We start from the raw sequence: 19,691 nt of genomic DNA on the forward strand, positions 1-19,691 counted from the left end.
TCGCGGGGGCAGCAGCTTGAGCAGAGAAACCCAGACGTCTCTGTCCCCGGCCACTTCCTCCAGCTCTTCCGGGGGGACCCCGAGGCGTTCCCAGGCCAGCCGAGAGACATAGTCTCTCCAACGTGTCCTGGGTCTCCCCCGGGGTCTCCTCCCAGTGGGACTTGCCCGGAACACCTCCCCAGGGAGGCGCCCAGGGGGCATCCTAACCAGATGCCCGAGCCACCTCATCTGACTCCTCTCAATGCGGAGGAGCAGCGGTTCTACTCCGAGCCCCTCCCGGATGACTGAGCTTCTCACCCTATCTCTAAGGGAGAGCCCAGACACCCTGCGGAGGAAACCCATTTCGGACGCTTGTATTCGCGATCTTGTTCTTTCGGTCACTACCCACAACTCGTGACCATAGGTGAGGATGGGAACGTAGATTGACCAGTAAGTAGAGAGCTTCGCCTTCTGGCTCAGCTCCCTCTTCACAACGACGGGTCGGTGCAGAGCCCGCAACACTGCAGACGCCGCACCGATCCGCCCGTCAACCTCCCGCTCCATTTGTTCCTCACTCGTGAACAAGACCCCGAGATACTTGAACTCCTCCACTTGGGGAAGGATCTCATTCCCGACCTGGAGAGAGCATTCCACCCTTTTCCGGCTGAGAACCATAGTCTCGGATTTGGAGGTGCTGATTCTCATCCCAGCCGCTTCACACTCGGCTGCGAATCGCTCCAGTGAGAGCTGAAGGTCACGGCCTGACGACGCTAACAGAACCACATCATCTGCAAAAAGCAGAAACCCGATTCTGAGGTCGCCAAATCGGACACCCTCAACGCCCTGGCTCCGCCTAGAAATTCTGTCCATAAAAGTTAGGAACAGAATCGGTGACAAAGGGCAGCCCTGACGGAGTCCAACTCTCACCGGAAACGTATCCGACTTACTGCCGGCAATGCGGACCAAACTCTGGCACCGGTCATACAGAGACCGAACGGCCCCTATCAAGGGGTCCGGCACTCCATATTCCCGGAGCACCCCCCACAGGACTCCACGAGGGACACGGTCGAACGCTTTCTCCAAGTCCACAAAACACATGTAGACTGGTTGGGCGAACTCCCATGCACCCTCCAGGATCCTGCCGAGGGTATAGAGCTGGTCCACTGTATAACGGCCAGGACGAAAGCCACACTGCACCTCCTGAATCCGAGGCTCGATTATCCGATGGATCCTCCTCTCCAATACCCCCGAATAGACCTTACTAGGAGTGTGATACCCCTATAGTTGGAACACACCCTCCGGTCCCCCTTTTTAAAGAGGGGGACCACCACCCCAATCTGCCAGTCCAGAGGCACTGTCCCCGATGTCCACGCGATGCTGCAGAGGCGTGTCAGCCAAGACAGCCCTACAACATCCAGAGCCTTGAGAAACTCAGGACGGACCTCATCCACCCCCGGGGCCTTGCCACCGAGGAGCTTTTTGACCACCTCAGCAACCTCAGCCCCAGAAATGGGAGGCCCCGTCTCCGAGCTCTCCGACTCTGCCTCTTCCGAGCACGTGTTGGTAGGATTGAGGAGTTCCTCGAAGTACTCCCCCCACCGACTCACAACATCCCTAGTTGAGGTCAGCAAAGCCCCGTCCCCACTGTAAACAGTGTTGACTGTGAGCCGCTTGCCCCCCCTGAGACGCCGGATGGTGGACCAGAATCTCTTCGAGGCCGTCCGGAAATCGTTCTCCATGGTCTCACCGAACTCCTCCCAGGCCCGAGTTTTTGCCTCGGCTCGTCTGGCCTGTCGGTACCTATCAGCTGCTTCTAGTGTCCCACTGGCCAAAAAGGTCCGATAGGACTCCTTCTTCAGCTTGACGGCTTCCCTCACCACTGGTGTCCACCAGCAGGTTCGAGGGTTGCCGCCACGACAGGCACCGACCACCTTACGGCCACAACTCCAGTCCAGGACATACGGCCGCAAGTCTGATGATACAACCACAAAGTCGATCATCGAACTGCGGCCAAGGGTGTCCTGGTGCCAAGTGCACATATGGACACCCTTATGTCTGAACATGGTGTTCGTTATGGACAGTCCATGACCGGCACAGAAGTCCAACAACATAACACCACTCTGGTTCAGATCGGGGGGGGCGTTCCTCCCAATCACACCCCTCCAGGTCTCACTGTCATTGCCCACCTGAGCATTGAAGTCCCCCAGCAGAACGAGGGAGTCTCCGGTAGGAGCATTCTCCAGTGCCTCCCCCAGAGACTCCAAAAAGGGTGGGTACTCTGAACTGCTGTTTGGCGCATAGGCACAAACAACAGTCAGGACTCGTCCCCCCACCCAAAGGCGGAGGGAGGCTACCCTCTCGTTCACTGGGGTAAACCCCAATGTACTGGCACACAGCCGGGGGGCAATAAGTATGCCCACACCTGCTCTGCGCCTCTCACCACGGGCAACTCCAGAGTGAAAGAGAGTCCAACCCCTCTCAAGAGGACTGGTTCCAGAGCCCAAGCCGTGTGTCGAGATGAGTCCGACTATATCTAGCCGGAACCGCTCAGCCTCGCGCACCAGCTCCGGCTCCTTCCCCAACAGAGAGGTGACATTCCACGTCCCAAGAGCTAGCTTCAGTAGCCGAGGATCAGACGGCCAAGGCCTCTGCCTTCGGCTGCTACCCAGCTCACATCGCACCCGACCCCCTTGGCCCCTCCCACGGGTGGTGAGCCCGTCGGAAGGGGGACCCACGTCATCATTTCGGGCTATGCCCGACCGAGCCCCATGGGCACAGGCCCGGCCACCAGGCGCCCGCTGCCGGGCCCCACCCCCGGGCCTTGCTCCGGGGGGAGGCCCCGGTGTCCCATATCCGGGCAAGGGATCACGAGGTCCAAATTTTTTGTTAATCATAAGGAGTCTTTTGAGCTGTTCTTTGTCTGGTCCCTCATCTAGGATCTGTTTGCCTTGGGTGACCCTACCAGGGGCTTAAAGCCCCGGGCAACATAGCTCCCAGACTCATTGGGGCACGCAAACTCCCCCACCACGATAAGGTGACAGCTCAGGGGGATTTAAATTATATTCATTGAAAAAAAAGTGTAAAACGAACATAATTAAACATTCCAGTAGTAATAAGATGTGTGAGATGACATTAATGTGGTACGTTTTAATTTTGCGACAGCGATGACGTAATTACCAGCGCCGAGAGTAGTGTCCGAAAGATTTTTCAGTTGAGCTCACGATATAGTGCACTACATTTATTTCCCTGTATAGGGAGTAGGGCATGAGTGAGTGATTTCGGACACAGTCTGTGTGTCTTTTCTCACACTGAGATACGAAAGTGATCCCTGCTTTGGCTGGTAATACAGAGTTATAGTAAAGTTAAACAGGCTGTAGATCTGAGTTAATATCTTCTGTTTTTAAAGATAATTGAACTATGATTAGATTAACTTAATTTTGGGATACATCGGAGTTAATGAAAGGAGTGAATTTCCTCCTGAACAGACATTTAATGAACACAAAAATATTCTGTCCACACTTACTGAAGCTTTTAGAAAATATCTTCACTTTGTTGGTAGATTGTCTGACACCACTGTTGTGTTCAGCTACTGTCACCTGGAAATACTGAATGAATGTGTTGACTGGTGATGATTATACTGCATTATCAATAGGGGTGGGCGATATGGCAAAAATATCATATTGCAATTTAAAAAAAAAAAATAAAATCACGATTTCGATTTTATCATAGTCTTAAATTAAAAAGTGAAAAACAGACAGTGTTGCAGAAGTATTTTTCGGCTGGGCAGCTTGTACCGCGGGTCAACTACTTGAAGCAGACGTTCGAACCACCTACTTTTCTACCGTCTTGAACGGTACCTTATCTTTTGCAAGATAAAAGGTAACTGCGTCTGTTACTGCTTTCTATCGCTTGCTTGACTTGTCATACGGAGTGCCTTTGTGCTTCTGGTGTGTCGGTGCATCAGCATAGAACTGCAATTTATGGAATGTGCCCGAGACGATCAGACGATCTCTGCAGTTTGACAGATCGTTACGGATTGTCTTCGCGTTGCAATCGTTCACGATTTAATATCGTCATAATGCCCACCCCTAGTTATCAATGTATGTTTTTACAGACCATTTTAGTTCAAACTTTCCATTCAGACTGAAATATTTAAACTGTTTCCAGTTAAAGCGGGTCTCCCATGTCAGCAGAAAGTATTTTCTTATTTCTGGATATCCCCATTTTACTGTACTGTTCCTGTGGGATGTGTCATGATGAGATTAACTGGATTATAGCTACAGTTGGGTTCTGGTCCTTATCTGGGGGTAATTATCCTTGGCGGTGAATGAATCGAATCATTGGCACAAAGCATGTCATACCCCGGTACGATAGGTGGCGCTGTACCCGTTTCAACTATCGCTAATAGAGCCACTTCCTGTTGACGTCTTCACCACCAACAACAACAAACTCAGGCATTCAGAAAGATGGCGAACGCAGAGCGAGATGAAGCTGCGTCCCTCTACATTGTCCTCAGCTGGAAGAATTTAACTGACAACTTTCTTTAGACTGACTGAACTGTGACCCCTGCTACTGCTCTGACTGGTGAGGACCAAAATTTACTTTCTTGATGGATGCGTTCCTCCACACACACACACAAAATCATACACCACAGGGACCAGAGAATAAGAAGGGGAGGTTAGGGGATGTAATCTGGCCAGCCTATAGTCAGCTAAGAAATTAACTAGTCCAGTGTCAAATGACCTACCGAGCTATGACTTTTATGGGCAAGCGACACCAATAAATAGATGAATAAAAAAAAGAAAAAGGTCTCGGACCACCGGGCAAAAATCCAGTGTGGGCGGTCCGTTGCTGGTGGTGAGGACATAAGACAGGAAGCAGGAATATTTGCAGAAAAAGGCAGAAGTTACTCCAAATCTTCACCCCTCATCCTTTACACTTCTGAGTTTATTTGATAAAAAATACAACTTAAACACCTTTTCAAGGTTTGGGAACTTTGAAATGATATCTCAACATGAAGCTGCTTCACTGAAATACTTCTGATGAACATAGGTGTCTAATGGATGTTCTGTTTGTGTCTTCCAGGTGTTCTGAGGACCATCATCTCCCTTTTTCCATCACTATCAGGTGCTCTCTCTTTCCTCCCATCATCCAGTTCTAATTTGGAAAGGCTTTGTCTTTCTTCTATCTACTCTGTCTGATTTACCAGTGTTTCTTCAAACCTGGTTAAACCAGTAACGAGTGTTTCCAGTTGTCCACAAACCTGGTTAAACCAGTTACCAGGGTTTCCAGTTTTCTACAAATCTGGTTAAACCAGTAACCAGTGTTTCCAGTTTTCTACAAACCTGGTTAAACCAGTAACCAGTGTTTCCAGTTGTCCACAAACCTGGTTAAACCAGAAACCAGTGTTTCCAGTTTTCTACAAACCTGGTTAAACCAGAAACCAGTGTTTCCAGTTTTCTACAAACCTGGTTAAACCAGTAACCAGTATTTCCAGTTGTCCACAAACCTGGTTAAACCAGAAACCAGTGTTTCCAGTTTTCTACAAACCTGGTTAAACCAGTAACCAGTGTTTTCAGTTTTCTACAAACCTGGTTAAACCAGTAACCAGTGTTTCCAGTTTTCTACAAACCTGGTTAAACCAGTAACCAGTGTTTCCAGTTGTCCACAAACCTGGTTAAATCAGAAACCAGTTTTTCCAGTTTTCTACAAACCTGGTTAAACCAGTAACCAGTGTTTCCAGTTTTCTACAAACCTGGTTAAACCAGTAACCAGTGTTTCCAGTTGTCCACAAACCTGGTTAAACCAGAAACCAGTGTTTCCAGTTTTCTACAAACCTGGTTAAACCAGTAACCAGTGTTTTCAGTTTTCTACAAACCTGGTTAAACCAGTAACCAGTGTTTCCAGTTTTTTCAAAAACCTAGTTTATCAGTAACCAGTGTTCTCAGAATTTTTTTTACCAGAGTCCTGTTTTACCAGAGTCCTGTTTTACCAGAGTCCAGTTTCACCAGAAACTGGTTTTACCAGAGTCCTGTTTTACCAGACTCCAGTTTCACCAGAAACTGATTTTACCAGAGTCCAGTTTCACCAGAAACTGATTTTACCAGAGTCCAGTTTTACCAGAAACTGATTTTACCAGAGTCCAGTTTTACCAGAGTCCAGTTTCACCAGAAACTGATTTTACCAGAGTCCAGTTTTACTGGAAACCAGTCTTTTCAGAAACCAGCTGTTGAAGAGAACAGTTTTGCAGATCAACCTTTATCAAGTGTAAAAGGGCTTGATTTGGGTTTTACCACTTTACTTGACTTCTGACTGTCTGATAAGAGAGCATCTGAGCTCTCCTTTTCTGTCATATTTCCCTCTCTCTCACCACATATTGAGATCTCTGAATTTGATCAGAAACATTTCTCGAGTCATAGATTACTCCTCCACTCTTGGCATAAAGTTGAAAACATTATATTGGCCAATAAATAAATTTGAAGTTTGCTTCTTAAAGACAGCATTTTTCAGTAAACTGATTCACTTGGACCTAAACTTGAAAAGCTGATATTCCACCAGATTGGTTTGCTTAGAGATTAACCAATATTTTGTTCTCCAAATACAGAAGTATTTGAATACAGTTTAAAGCAGTGTCCATCAGTGTGAAAAGGTAGAAAAAGTGTCTATACAAGTAAGTTTGGTAAACTGAAGGCTTGAAGAATAAATATTTTACCAGTGTTCAACAAGACTTTATACACTTAATACATTTCTCAGAGTTCTTTAAAAGTGAGTACGATCTGCTGCATATTACATATTAAACAACACAGAACTGTAGATATTTTTACTTTTCTGTTCTACAAGAACAATTTACACTTAACATGTGAGCTAACTCACAGATAGTGATTGTGGATCTGACAGACCGTATATTCTGGTGTAATTTACTTTCTGATTGTATATTTTCAGAGTAGATCTTTACAGTTCCATTTCAGTGTTACAGTTTTCGCAGTGTCATACTTGATATTTGGAATAAAATATCCAAGAACCACTGACTGTAAAAAGTTGCAACTCTCCTAATTGTATATTTCTTTGGTATTTTAAACCAAATGTAACGAAAAGTTTGGTCTATTTACATCTTCATATAACTAACGTCTTGTCCTACCCTGAGTTTGTTGGTGACATCACTACAAATAAAGTTTTGAGGCTTTGAAGCACAGTAACAACGCCAAGGAATGGTCAACGTTCTCAGGCTCAGAAGCTCAGGTGGCAGAAGGAGAAAGAATCTCGGAGTGAACAAGCAGAAGGTATCAGCTGTCAGAGCAGCACCCTGGTGTCACAGAAGGTATCTTATGCTGAGGTTGTAAAGAGAGATCATCACAGTGATGATGTGTGTGTTGGAGAGTCTTCTGATGGACAGCAGGGAAACAGCAGAGGTCAGACTGCAGTTTCTGATAGGAACACTGTCATGAATGCTTTCCAGCATGATAAAGAGCAACAGGTAAAGCAGAGTGTGCCTCAGGTGTCTTATGCTGACATGGTAAAGAGAAGACGTGATGCAGCTGGAGCGTCTCATCAACACAGTGTGAATGTGGAACCTCAGCCATCAGTGACACATGTCTGTGCCTCACGCAGTCAGGCTTCATTAAAATATGGAAAATACAGGAACAGTCAGTGTGTGGCCAACAGTTTGGTGTTTCTGTCGTTTCATCATGAGAATGAAAAGATTAGCAGAGCAGATCTTGACCTAGTTCTAGATAAAGGTGATGCTGTGTACAGACAGGCCAGAGAAAGGTTTCCTAACAGTGTCCATTTGGCATCTGATGAACTTCCAGATGAAGTTAGTGCACGCAGGTCAAAGTATCAGGTGGACTTGACTCAGCTGTCTGTGTATGGAACATTTGGAGGTGGAGAGAGGCTTCTCAGCCTTGAACATGGACTGAGCTTTTTGTCATCAGATGTACAGTATGGGCTGCTGATCATGGCAGGGTTATGTGTCGCAGTTTTCAGATGCAGATCTGGTCAGTACGGATACTTTGACCCACACTCCAGGAACAAAGATGGACTGCCACTGTCACCCAGGCTGTTGAACTTTGGTACTGCTGTGATGCTGAAATTCACACATCTGAGAGGCATGATTGACAGGATCAAGTTGTGCTACACAATGTTTGACATCCAGTCATCTTGTATATATGAACTCAAGCCTCTGTCATTTTACAGTGTGAACACATCCAACCAGAGAAATGCTGTTTCAGACACAGACTGCAGACACACAGCTGTTGATGCACCTCCTCTGTTAGATGAAGCTGTCAATGAATCACACACACACACACACTGCCACTGATCAGTCTGAGAACATTTCACCAGAAACTGACACAAATGCTGTTCAACGAGAAGTTGAAATTACCCTCCTAACACTGGCTTCTCCTGCACATGAGTTTAACTTGACAGCAGAAGTGATGAACCCTGTTGTAGATGATCTTTCTGATGATGTAATGGAAGGTGTGTTCACTGATATCAGTTTAACATCTGCTGTTACACAACAAAACATCACATTTCCTCCTACTAGTGCTGAAAAAGAAGCGACAACTGAATCCAGTTTCCTTGCATCACATGATGCTACCTGTGAATCAAACGTTTCACCCTCAATAAGAAACAATGCGTCCACTGAGCTCTCTGATACTGTACTGATGGGAATCTCCTGTAAACTGTCAAAGGTTGGAAAACAACACAGACAAAAAATGAAGCGGAGACTAATGATGAAAGAAAAACCTCGACTACATCAAGAGAATCAAAAAAGAAAGGAAAGGGAAAAGTATGCTTCAGATGAAACTTTTAGAGCAAAGAAAAGATCTTACTCAAACGTGACATATCAAAATAATCTTGATATGAGACAGAAGAAAACCCTGCACAATATTAATAAGTATAAACACAACTCTGAATTAAGGGAAAAACATAAATCATACATGAGAGATTCTTACAGGAAAAATCTGAAAGTCAGAGAAAAAGAGAGAGAGCATGAGGAGTTCCTACAGGGAAAATGCTGAATTTAGACAGAAACGAAAACAGTATCTGAAGCAGTATGTTTCTAATAATTATAGAACAAACAAAGTGTTTCGAGATAGAAAAAAGATGAACATCAGAAACCGTTACACACAAAGTGTAGCTTTTAGACAGAAGCAGATGATCTACATCAGAAACCGTTACAGTCAAAGTGAAGCTTTTAGACAGAAGCAGATGATCTACATCAGAAACCGATACAGTGAAAGGGAAGCTTTTAGACAGAAACGGAGATCTTATATCACTCATCGTTATGCAAATGACAGAGTATTCAGGCTCAGACACAGACAGCTGATGAAAGTACTAATGAGAAACAGATACAGGAACAGTCTGTCATTCAGGATGATGGATAACATCAGACGTGCTATGAGCATTAAAAGAAAATACAGACGGATTAACAGAAACACTGAAACAGAGACCAGAGAAGCACAGAGTCTGCAACATGAGACAGTTGAGAACAGATTGATCAATGAAGCCATATCTGTGTTCAGATCTAATATTAAGGCTGGTCCCACTTATGTCTGCACTGTGTGTCATAAGGCCTTGTTTCCTAACCAGGTACGAACCTGCACAAGGTCAATTTATGGCAAAAATCCTAATGTGGTTACACAGTGTCTGACAGGAAATTATGTTCATGTTTGTGATGAAGCCTGCAGAAATGAACCATGCACAGTTCCTGATGAGAGAAGGATTTGTCACAAGTGCCACGCTCATCTAAAAAAAGAATGCATGCCAAGCCTCGCAGCAGCTAATAAGCTCCAGTTGTCTGAAATTCCCAGCGAACTGTCAGATCTGAATATTCTGGAAAGACATTTGATTGCTAAGTGCATACCGTTTGCAAAGATCATTCCTCTTCCAAGAGGCAGACAAAGACTGATCAGGGGAAATGTTGTGTGTGTGCCATCTGAGGTCCAAGAAACAGTCAATGCATTACCCAGAATGAGGAGTGAGTCTCAGGTGATGAGAGTGAAACTGAAAAGACGTTTGTCTTACAGAGGGCATCAGCTTTTTCAGACAGTAACCTGGTCTAAACTAGTCTCTGCATTACTGAAACTGAAGCAGGTTCATCCAGAGTATCAGGACGTTACTATCAGAGATGAAGCGGAACTCTGTGACCCAACACTTCCTGATGATGATGATGATGAGGATAGTGATGTCAGCATGGGGCAGGATGACTATGATGATGCAGATTTGATGCAAATTGACATGTGTGAGAGAAATGCACTGTGTGAGGCAGAAAATTAGCCTGAAAATGATCAGAACTGTGAATGTGAACAACCACAGCAGCAGAGAGATGATGGAGATGAAGGTGATCTGCCAAATGGAGGGTTTGCTTTAGAATCATGCCTTCAGCCTCTTGACATATCAGAAGAGATCCTCTGTTACAGTGATAACACTTATTGTGTGGCACCTGCGCAAAGAAATAGTCCAGTTAGCTTCTTCAGGACTCCAAATTTGGAATCCATGTCATTCCCTGTCCAATTTCCTATGGGTGAGAACACATTGGACCAAATGAGACACATTAAAGTCAGTCCAAGTGGATATTTCAAGTCAAGGCTTTTTAATGTGGATGATCGTTTTGCCAGAGACCCAAACTACTTGTTCTTTGCACAGTTTGTGATAGAGATACACTTGGCTAATAACAGCATGATGATACAGCTGAGAAAAGGTAAAACTATGACCAGAGATGGACGCATGATAACCTCGGGCATGTTACAAGACAAACGAGAGGTTGAGAGACTGGTGAGAAATAAAGATGCAGTCAGATTCATGCAGCCACTGAGAGGGACTCCAGTATACTGGGAGAAAACCACTAAAGATCTGTTTGCCATGATCAGACAGTTGGGAACTCCGACGTTCTTCTGCACATTTTCAGCTGCTGAGTTCAGATGGCCTGAAGTGATTGAAGCAATAAAGAGACAGCAAGGAGAACGGGTTGATTTTGAATCACTTGACTGGACTGTAAAGTGTGAGATTCTGCGATCCAACCCTGTCACCTGCATGCGTTTGTTTGATAAGCGTGTTGAGGCACTATTCAGAGATCTGCTGCTCTCAGATGCTCAGCCACTGGGGAAAGTGATTGACTTTTTCTACAGAGTTGAGTTTCAGCACAGAGCAAGTCCACATATTCATGCAATGCTTTGGGTTGATGGAGCACCTGAACTGGATGTTTGTGATGATCAGACTGTGTGTGATTTTGTAGACAGATACATCTCAGCACAGCTGCCTGACCCAGAAACACAACTGTTCCAGAAAGTCTCTGAAGTTCAGAAGCACAGTAAGAACCACACTAAGAGCTGCTTCAAGAGTGTGAACTCTGGTTGTCAGTTTGGTTTTCCCAAGCCACCCTGCACAAACACAATGATCACCAGATCCGGTGAGGATGATAACACTGGAACTGCAAAGAGCAAACTCAGACCTCTGCTGCAGCTGCTGAATGAACCTGAAATTGCTTCCTTGAGTCTAGAGCAGGTCCTCTCTCGATGCAACTTGACGCTGGCAGAGTATGAACGGTGCCTTCAGAGTATGAACAGAAAGACTGCAATCTACCTGAAGCGTGATCCCAAAGACAGCTGGATAAACGGGTACAACCCACATCTGCTTAAAGCCTGGGACAGTAACATCGATGTGTCCTTTATACTGAATGCTTACTCGTGTATACAGTATCTGACCAAATACATCACAAAGAAGGAAAGTGGTCTGTCAGAGTACCTGAAAACTGTCATGGAGCATTCCAACATGGACAGAGTTAATGAGTGTGATGAGATGAGAGCTGTCATGCAGGCTTACTCAAAAAAGAGAGAGATCAGTGCTCAGGAGTGTGTGACTCATGCATGTGGAATAAAGCTGAAAAAGTGTTCACGCAGTGTTGTGTTCGTTCCTACTGATGACAATCCAGTGAAAATGAGCCGCCCCATGTCATTCTTGGAGGACACCCCGTCAGAGTCTTGTAATATGTGGATGACGAGTTTGAGTGACAAATACAAAGCCAGACCTGAGACACCAGAGTATGAGGAGATGTGCTTGGCTGATTTTGCTGCTACCTGCAGGTTTGTCAGTGCAGACCACTCAAAGCGTGATGGTGTTTTACCACCTCTGAATGAGCTGGGATTTGTCTAAAGGAGGAAAAATGATAAGCCCTCTGTCATCAGATATTACCACTGTTCAAAGGAGAAACACCCTGAGCAATTTTATGCCAGATTACCGAGACTGTACCTTCCTCACCGATCTGAGTATGAAATAAGAAGTGCTGATCTTCCAACCTACGAGTCTTTTTACAGCTCTGGCTGGGTCCAGCTACCAGGTTCAAACCGTCCTGAGAGTGTGAAAAGTATTGTCAAAGCAAACAGAGACAAATATGAGAAAAACACTGAGGAGATTGAGAATGCACTTGTAGAGTTTGAGGAGAGCAGAGACCATGTGATTGATGAATGGTGTAATCTTGCTCCTGAATCTGAAGTTTTGAGGTTGCAGTGTGATGATGAACTGCAGGAAAGAGAGCCAGACGATGAACAGGAAAATGTGCCCGACTATTGTCCTCAGTCTGCTGCTGTAACAGAAATGAGAGCCACCAGAGAACCCCCCGCTATGGATCCAGCTGTGCTACGACAGATGTATCAGAACCTGAACCAGAAGCAGGCCTGTGTGTTCTATGCGATCAGAGACTGGTGCAATAAACTTGTGTGTGGCCTAAATCCAGAGCAGTTTTTCTTCTATGTTAACGGTGGTGCAGGAACAGGAAAGTCACACCTGATCAAATGCATTTACTCAGAGGCATCTAAGATACAGAGCAAACTGCAGCTCTACTCAGAGGAGTTTGACATATCAAACCCAACTGTTTTACTCTCTTCTTTCACTGGAACTGCAGCCTTCAACATCTGTGGCACAACACTTCACTCTCTCCTGAAGCTTCCACGCAGTCTGAAACCACCAATCCAAGGACTTGGTAACCAACTGGATGAACTCAGATCTGAACTGTTTAATGCTCAAATCATCATAATCGATGAGATCTCGATGGTTTCAAAGCCTCTTTTTGCTTATGTGGACGCACGACTGAAACAGATCAAAGGCAATCAGAGAGCGTTTGGTGGAATGTCAGTTTTAGCTGTTGGAGATTTTTATCAGCTGCCACCTCTGCGACAGTCTAAACCGCTCTGTGTACACGATCCAGCAGATATTGACCTGTGGCAGGAACATTTCCAGATGATCACTCTGACTGAGATCATGAGGCAGAAAGATGATGTTGCTTTTGCAGACGTGCTGAATAGGATTCGGGTGAAACAAAAGGCAGATGAGCTGTCTCAGGCTGACAGAGATTTGTTGTCACAGGCCATCACTGAACCAGCGCGTTGTCCCACTGAGGTTCTGCACATTTTCCCCACAAATAAGTTGGTTGATGAACACAACTCAGCAACACTGGCTTTGTTCCATTCCAATATTATAACGATAGATGCAGATGACTTCCAGAAAGATCCCCGAACAGGCAGAATGGCACGAAAAGACACGCCATGTAAGGGAGGTCGAAATGATTTAGCAGACACTCTGAAAGTTGCTGAAGGCGCTCGTGTCATGCTCACCAGAAACTTTGATGTTCAGAATGGTCTGGTTAACGGTGCTTTTGCCACACTGATGAGCGTAGTGACTTCTGAGGATGATCAACACATCACTAAGCTGGGCCTGAGGATGGATAATCAGAGAAACCAGAGTGGAGCTCCAGAATCTGCCAATCATCGAGAGAGCAGAGGAGAAGCTGAAACAGAACGGAGTGGTACGTAGACAGTTTCCTGTCAGGCTGGCGTTCGCGTGCACTGTCCATAAAACCCAGGGCCTCACAACACATGCAGCTGTGGTGTCACTGCAGAAAATCTTTGAAGCAGGTATGGCTTATGTATCTCTCAGCAGAGTGACGTCTCTCAGTGGTCTTTATTTACTAGATTTGGATGAAAAGAAAATATACGCCAATCCTGAAGTGACTGCAGCGCTCGAGACCATGAGACACGCCCATGTGGATCACATGATGCCTCTTCTTCAGGTGAGAGACACAGTAAACAGGCCCGACACTCTGACCCTTGTTCATCACAACACAGAGGGACTGCCATCTCACATCGGTGACATCAAGAGACATCATGAGCTGTGTCTAGCAGATGTTCTGTGTCTGACAGAGACTCACCTGCAAGGCTCTTTTGTTGCAGACAGTCTTCAGCTGGACGGCTACAACATGTTCAAACGCAACAGACACACGTCCTACACTAACTATCCTCAGATGGCCAGCAAAGGAGGTGGTGGAGTTGCTGTTTATGTGAGAAACCACATCCAGGTGCGTGAAAGACAGTATTTGCATAATGTGACTGATCTTGAGTTTGTGGCTTTGAAGGTTGAGGCTCCATTCTGTGCAGTGATTGCAGCTGTGTACAGACCTCCTGACTACAGTCTTGAGACCGTTCCTGGAAAACCTGGTAAGCCTTTTGGATGCACTTGAGGTGTTGGACTGTCACCCTGTTATTGTGTGTGGAGACTTCAATGAGAATCATTTGCACGGGTCAACAAAGCCAATTCGAGAGCTGTTTCAGTCTAAGGGATATGTACAGCTGATCACCTCTGCCACCACAGACAAGAACACACTGCTTGATCTCATTTTAATTTCCCAGCCACAGCGATGTCTCCAGTCAGGTGTCATGAGAACGTATTACAGCTATCACAACCCGGTGTTCTGTGTCCTGTCCACCAGTGAACCATGAAGAGGTCGGTGAGTCTTAGAAATCATGAAAAATATAAAAAACGATTGTCTGAAGTTTGAATTTTTGGTGAAAAGATAATGTTATAGAAAGTATAAAGTATAAAGAAAAGAATAGTTTTATCACAAAATCTGAAGAGCTGAATTATGCTATTGATATTTAACAGAATCAGATACTGTCATTTTTCTCAATATGGAACGTTTCTCCTCATAACAGAGTATTTACAGCTGATATAATAGTTATAATATAAATGTTACTATAAATGAAATGATGATGATATATATTAAATGATATATTATATATTTATATATATCACCTTGTTGTGGCCTGTGCATTTATCTGGGTGGGTTGGGTCAGGGTTGATAAATGCATAGGCCACAACTGTCTGATCAGCTCTATAAAAGCTGCTACATTTACCAGAACATAGAAGAAACATCAGAAAACATGAGCTGCATCTAGAGCTCATGTTTTCTGATGACACCAGCTGATACCCCACTGGGGTGGGGGTAAAGTGGGTTGAGGGTGGGGTGGGCGGTCAAAGAACTATAACTATGTTTTATAACTAAAACTGTTTAGATGTTTAGCTTTATTCCTCCAGACAGGAGACATGTTCTCCTGTATCCTCCATGACAACAACCTCCATGACAACATCCTCCATGACAACATCCTCCAGCACCAGCTCCAGCACAACAACACACTTCAACATCATATTCATGAACTGTCAGTCCAAACCAGAGCCATCACAGAGCAACTTCCACATCCTGCCATCCCAGCCTTTCTTCAAAGCAGAGGATAAAATGGCCCCTGTTAACCCTCACCCGACCACCTGGCTGACCCTGAGAAAAACCACACATCATGCTGCCTCAGACCACCAGCAACAGTGAACTCAGCACTGCTGCATCACACAGAGACATGTCCTCCTCCTGCCAGAGACCAGGGTTCTTCTCAGCTGACAGAAGGTAGAGTGGAGATCTTCTCTTTGGAAAGACAAAATATTAACTGAAATACTCTGAGTATGCTGTTTATTCGTCTGTTAATATCATGATTATGAATCTCTTCATTCATATTACAGATCACAGTATCTAATTCACAGTTCCCTTGTCTTTCTTTAGGCCTTCCTGTCCTGTGAATCCTTCATAGCTGAGACCCTCACAGATGAACAGAAAGTTATCATCAACACTTCTGAAACATTCACATGTTAAACCTCACTGAAAGGAGATGGTTTGTGCTCTGCAGCACTGTTCAAGGTATATACTTATCATGCATCATGTGACCTTTCACCTTGTGTTTTTAAAGACTAAAGTTCATGACAATATTTGTCTTGTGTTGTTTCCTCAGGATCAGTTCCACCTTCATGGCTGCATGTCATCATCTTCCTCTCCAGCAGAGACAAACTGCTGTTGACTCTTTGGTTGGTGGTCAGATGTCTTTCCCCCGTCTTCACACACATCCATAAAGGACGTGAAGGGGACCAAGGGCCTCCTCACGATGAAGGGGAACATTGTGCAAGTATGTTGATTCTGTTCATCACAGTAACACACTGATGCACTAACTTTGATCAACATTCCCAGTAATTACAATGTGTGCACTGATCTTCTGTAGTTTTATTGTTGAATCAAAGCAGAATTATAAATGTTTTACTTAATAAAAGCTGTCACTATGACATGTTTTGTTTTAACCACATTAATAAGTGCTTTACTGTGTTATTTAGCTGTCATCTGTGAGGATGATTTGCATCAGGAGAGAGGAGGTCCCACTGCGTCAGCTAAAGCTGCAGCAGGTCCTCTGTGCAGCATCAGGCCTTCATAATGAGGCTCAAAGGTAAAAACACTCCTGGTTTCCTCTTGAAGGACTGTACCCATCTTTCCAGTGCTGCAGCGAACACTGAGCAGGTACATGGAGGCAGCAGTTCAGCAGCCAGTGAAAATGAAAAAGGTCACATGGTGAGAACACTTTACATCTTCACACTGACTCTGTGCTTCTTTGACTCTTTAGTTCGCACCATCACATTCAGCAAACAGCAACCACATAAAACTGAACTGTGGACAAAATGGAGGACTCTGAGTAACAACACTCATTTATCCTGTCCATCTGTGTAAATGTGTTTATTTCATGTTTCAGAATAACGCACGAGTGTGTTTCCTCATATCTGGTCACTGTTCAGTAGAAAGTTTTACTCCTTCAGATGTCGTGTGCAACTGTACTTGTGAGCACACCAGAGAGAACTGATTCAGTCGTACCTGTAGCAGGAATAAGACAGGAGTCATTATGGAGAGCAATGTGTAATAATTGGTCACCTGATTATATTGTTGATCATGTTGCTATTTAAAAGTTGATCTTTTCTCAACTCTCCACCATATTCTAAACATTAAAAAAAATCTTCTCAATACTAAACAACTTTGAAAATGAAAATGGATGAAAACATAAACTGTTGAAGTCTGACACATGATTGTGTGAATCCTGTCTTAGTGTGGGGTATTAACTGGTATGTTGCTATCAGAAAGGCTTCCCACATTGTGCAGTTAGACCAGGCTAATACAAACCCCACATATATATATATATAAATATATATAAAAATATACAAAACAAATTCCAGTGTAAAGACATTAGTCATATATATAGACTTGAAAACTGAACCTCTTGGTGTTCACAGATGTTTTCAGAATGACCACCAGATCACACAGGCCACATGTAATGATGTGAGTGTTCCTGTGTTTGTCATTTTAGTAAAAAGGTGACTCAGATCTTTGTGAAACACTATAACATGATTAATGCACAGATTGAATCAGACTTTTAGTCAATCTGACCTGGAGTTGGACATATGAACCAGTGTGAACATCAGCCCTGGACTGAGCACCATGTGAAAAGCTTTTAGAGATACGGCTGAACAAAACTGTGAGTCATTGAAATTGTTGTATCTTTGTTTATCAGTGTTCAATAAAACACTGATAAAAAAAACATTTATTTGTGTATTTGGACAATAAGTAATAATGTAAATGATACAGGATGTTGGGGACTGTTCAGCCCTGCCTTTCAATATGATCACAGAAACCAATAATGGGAATTTAGTTTTTGTACTTATTCATTTTTCTATGTTCTTTGTATTATTTGGTTTTTCTTATTTAATATATCCAACAGTTTTAGGGTGAGACGTAAAGATATAATCTAGGAACGTGTTCACATAGAAGTACTTACAATCCAAATAACAACTTTTTATTTTATATATTTAAGTTTGTCCTTTTATATTTTCCACACGAAGAAGATCATTCCATTACTTTGACTGTTGGATACCAAACTTTACCAAATGACAGAGCTTATCCCCTCAACCCACAAACTTCTGTTTTTGTTGAAACTCACATGTTGTCTCATTCACCAAAGCTGCCGGTTTCACCATGTGTGTCTGTACATGTGAGGTTATCACTGACAGTAAGATACTGTGATCCATTCAGCAGTTTTAAATCCGAAATGAGTCATCTTACCTGTTTCACTTTATACTTATGTATGTGACTGTTTTATTTTCATGGATATTTTCTATTTTTAATATCTGTTAAAGCAGAGCATGTTTAGTTCATGTTTCAGAACAGTGTATTAGTCTTCTTTTGTTCTCCATCATTTTTCCAGTATTTTGGTTATCACTGAGAAAATGACATAGTCAAACTAAATAAACTTCTTCAGTGATCACATATAAATGTACACATGAAGTAAGTGGATAGGATGGATTTAGTAGTAATTATAGCAGGAATAAGACAGGACTCACACTCACGTTGTGTTGACTCATTATGGAGAGCATTCCTCACATTTGGGAATGCTCTCCATCATGGCTCCCTGCATTGATGATCAGGTTATTATTTAAGAAGTAAAAAAATTCTCAACTTTCCACCATATGGAAACTAATAATAGCAAAAAAGTTTATAGAACATTTTATTTGGCCATTCTAAAGACCCCAAAAAATTGCAAATGGATGAAGAAACACACTTTTGAAATGGAATTGAGTGAATCCTGTCTTAGTGTGGGGTATCAGCTGGTATTTTGCTTTGGGAATTATTTTCTATTATAATTAATGTTCATAGTAGTAGTTTTGTAAGTTTTCTTTTTTTGTAAAAAGATTAACATAAGAATATACATTTGATTAAAAATATTATTGTTGAAATATAACATAACATATCACATAATAATGGACATTTGAAATCCATAACAGACCCTTTTGTTTGTGAGGTTTTGTAATAATCTAAAAATATATCTTCTGATTAAATAGAAAGGCTGTATTGTTAATATTTTATTAAATATTTTCTTATGCTTTAAAAAACAATTATTGTGTCGCCTTCATAAAAACTGAACAATCATTAATCTTACAGGTTTTGGACTTTTGACTTATTATCTGCTTGAAACCCTTTTGTTGTTTTTAACCCTTCAGCTTTTCTTTGCTGACAGTTACTCCAGCCAACATGGCGGCCCTATTGTAAAAGCTTTATGCCAGCCTGTGTTATGTGTGCTCCTAATACAATGTAACATGACGTTTTCTGTCTCTCAGCACAAACTTCCATTATAAAGAAGCTGCACTTCTCTCCTTTAAACTGACAGTGAGGGATGTGTTAAAACTGCCATAAAACCTGTATTCTACACAGGACCTTGATGGAAATAGCTTAACTGTCTGCAGCATACCTTTCTGCTATTAACAGGTTAAATTGTCTTTCACTATGACTTAGAAATCTATTAAAGCAGCTGATTGTTCTGAAGAAGCACAACCTGTCCTCTGTGTATCTGGCTTAGGACGTCCTTCTGTGTGCTTTCCCTCATACTGGCTTGGTAAAACCTTACTGCTTTAGGCATCATGACTGTCATAGTTCATATCATGTTTCTTCTCTTTTCTGTACTCTTCTGCTTTCATAAAGCTCCATCTCCTTTCCAAAACACATTTCAGGCCTTCTGAAACTACAGCAAATC

Source organism: Leuresthes tenuis, unplaced genomic scaffold (genome assembly GCF_036924035.1).
Source record: "Leuresthes tenuis unplaced genomic scaffold, fLeuTen1.0.hap1 SCAF_23, whole genome shotgun sequence".
Classification (NCBI taxonomy): Eukaryota; Metazoa; Chordata; class Actinopteri; order Atheriniformes; family Atherinopsidae; genus Leuresthes; species Leuresthes tenuis.